Consider the following 3705-nt stretch of genomic DNA (forward strand, 5'->3'; position numbering starts at 1 on the left):
TGCACCGCACCCTTTCTATTTAGTCAATGATCAGGCACTTACAGGACAAAACCCCATTTGACCTTGGTTCACCTCTTCTTTTATGTGTGTCATTTTATATCATTTTTATTCTTTGTAAATACTAATTAATACGAGATGTATGTAGCGTCATCTTAAATTAATTCGATAAAATCCAGATTGAAAGAACTTTAATGAGTTTTTATGCGACAAAATATTTACATCTTATTTTCATAAGCTATGAATTCTCATATGTAAAAATGTTGTCCATTGAAAAAAGGTAACGTACATTCTTTGCAAACACATACACACTGCAAATATCTTTCATGTCATCTCAGAGAAATAACAAAACAATTGTATTTGTATAATGTCACGAATTTATTTATTTCCCTCTCATATGTTCAAAACATTATTGATTCTAAATCATTTAATAAATAATATAATTGTAGGTGTTACAAAATGACACACTCCCTAGTTCAATGGTACCGTCCTAGCAAATTTTCCCCTTTTTATATTGTTAACAAATGTAATATTTTACTTTGTTTCCTCGTAAATATACCATATATTACTATATTTAGATTTTTATGAAGAAGCTAGTAGTATACGCAATATTTTATACTTTATTTGGTAATTAGTGTACGAGTTCAATTCTCCGAAATATTAAAAAAGCACGATTCATATCCCCGTAAGTGAGCAAATCTTTCATTAATAATACATGATATTATTTATGTAGTAATGATCGCGGTTAAGGTATAATCAATATTTGAATCGATTCTGTGTTCGTATTCTTTTATAAATTATTCATGTTATTCTAAATGTCCTGATTTTAAAATAATATTTTTATTGTTTTCGTATAATTACATCCAACTTGTTCAAACAGTAATGAGAAAGAACACAATAGGCGTGATTACATCTATACATACCTAATGACAATAATTTCAATAAATAAATTGATAATGGTGAGAATCATTGTAAATTCGTCTAGGCTCATATTAGTAGGGATTTGACTAATATTACTTCTTTGCATGACTTTGGGTGGCTTGTTATGGCAATGTTAATTACGCGCGTATGGACTTGCTTCAACGCGTTATCATAAACATAGTGATTATCATTTACATCAGGTGTTGTTTAAGCTTGGTTCATTTTTCTTTTTTTTTTTTTTTTTGCTTTTGCCTTAAGCCGCTCTGTTAACACATAATGCTGCTTAACGTAAACCAGGGTGTGGTGATTACAATTTGACATGGCAAATTGGTTATAACACAGTTAAACTGAAGCAGACCACATCTTAGAGAGGTTTAGTTAGATATCCTTAACATACTAACACTTTAAAACACCCACCCACACATTATATATGATGAGAATAATGAAAATAGTATACCGGGGAGATATAGAGATTAAAAATAGTATACCGGGGAGATTATAGAGATTAAAAATTAAAATGAAAAACAATTCATGTGCCCATAAACGTTTTGTTTTTATTATAAGTCATCTTTTGGATAATGAACTTAAGAAAATAAAATAGCAGTACAATATTGGAAAATGTATTGTTTATGTGAATAACTTTGTTATATTTCAGACCGAAAAATATCGTTGAGCCATTTGAAAGTGTACTTTATTTTCTCCAATTTATTAATCCAGAAACAGTTTTGCAATAAAAACGAAGTGGTTATGGAAAGATAATCTGGTCTTCCTTTGGGAATATATCTTCTTTTTTTCTGTACTTCTCTCTCTCTCTCTCTCTATATATATATATATATATATATATATATATATATATATGAGTTGTGTGTGTGTTTGTATGTATTTATGTGTGTATGTATTACATTGTGCAATTATATTTTTTAATATTTGAATATTATCTAGGTTTCCTACACTCTTGGCCTTTTGGTCAAGATCAAAGTGTAGTATCTGTTCTTCAGATGCTGTACTTCCATTTCTTGTTCTCTTTCGGTGGAGGAGAAATCCTTCACGACTGAGACAATTTTTATTTTTGTACCTTTTCTCCACGTTAAAAAACGACCCTGGTGTCTAACTCTGTCCCGTGGGGAGGCATAGTAAATAGGTACAATAATTTTAGTGTATTTTAAGTAGATAGAATCTCTTCCTCTCCACCACGAAAGGTTTTTGTGTTACGCTAATCTGAAGAAAATAAATGTTCTGTCAAAATTGATTTCGTATCTACGGAATAATCATTGGGTTTTTTCAACACATATAATCCTTAATATATTTCGAAGAGAAAAGTATTCTGCCGAAAGTATGTATTGATTCTTTGATAGAACCATTCATTAATGTAAAATGAATGATCGGCTTTTTAAAGAAAAGTACCCACGTATTCCATCTGGGTTCACCATTGTTTAAATTTCGGGGCTTTAAATTCCGTTTGAAAAGACACATAGAATACTCAGCAGCAGGGTGGTTATTTCTACGATTCTAAGATTCCGAGAGTTTTCAGCCTTCATGACAGAGTTCGAGCGACCCTGACACTTGATCTCATCGCTTACACGTCCTGATCGAATGTTTTTTCCTACACATGTCTCCTTGAATGCAGGTCTTCAGGAAAATAGTTGATATGTGAAAATAGGTAATGTGCCTTGATGCTCATGTTGCAGCCTCTGTTTGTGAAAGAAGTCAGCATGTTTACATGGATTTATGAAAGTTTTGCTACGAGAAATATAACTCACATTTTTAGTTCCACTTTATTCATTAGGTTTCGAACGCTGAATATCTGATAAATTGCCGAAGGTGAGAACAGTTAAAGATGTTATATGATAGGTTCTTCTTTGTAAATCTTTAAAAACACTGACACATGTAAGTGAACGAGTTAACATATTTGTCCAGAGCCTTGGTGAACTGCTTCATTAAGCGGGGCTTGATGATTAGCGCTGAGAAGAGTACTCTGCCTTTGCCAACTAGCGGTTCTTTCATGACGTCCTACCTTTGCAAGGCGTCATTTCTCTCGCACGGGGTAGCGCTTCCCTTGTTTAGCATGAACACCAATGTTTTTGAAAGATTTTGAAGTTTATTATCCTAAAAGTAATCCGCCCTCAACATAATCACTAAGAACTATAAGATCTGAATATCCACTTTCAATACGAATTACTTTTAAATGCAAACACTTGTTAATATAAATTTCGTCGGTATAACAGATTTCGACCAACGTTGAGCCCTCATTAGTGAATTTATAAAAAGATATCAAGCTAGTTGCAAAATGAACTATTTCGAATGTCCGTCGTTGAATATTCTCTGACTGTTTATTTTTTATACGTGTTGATTAGGAATTTATAGACACCTGCTACCTTTTTAACCCTACGCTTAACTTGAATCTATCTATCTATCTATCTAAATATATATATATATATATATATATATATATATATACAGAGAGAGAGAAAGACAGAGATATATATATATATATATATATATATACATTGATATAGATACATACAATTATTATTACAGTTATTTTTTAGGATTTACAGACACGAGTGGTAACTACTTTCAGGGAATCATCACTGCAGGGTGTCAGATTACCGACGGTCGTTAGATCCAAAACAGAAAATGAAGCTATATCTGACTCCATTAGCAAGGAACAACCCCCGACGGCCAATGTTAACCGTAAATATATATGCACATGCACATCTAATAAAATCATGAAAAGTAATGCTTTATTAATTATTGCTAGTTTTCAATGGACTTTAATAATTAGTT

The 3705-nt window shown here is 31.7% G+C and overlaps 1 pseudogene; it reads left to right on the plus strand.

Moving 5' to 3' along the window:
* The first annotated feature begins 1865 nt into the window (after window positions 1-1865).
* LOC145277273 (U2 spliceosomal RNA) lies at window positions 1866-2089 on the plus strand (annotated as a pseudogene).
* Window positions 2090-3705: the final 1616 nt, after the last annotated feature.

Source organism: Euprymna scolopes, chromosome 5 (genome assembly GCF_053919585.1).
Source record: "Euprymna scolopes isolate OS-2025 chromosome 5, ASM5391958v1, whole genome shotgun sequence".
Lineage (NCBI taxonomy): Eukaryota > Metazoa > Mollusca > Cephalopoda > Sepiida > Sepiolidae > Euprymna > Euprymna scolopes.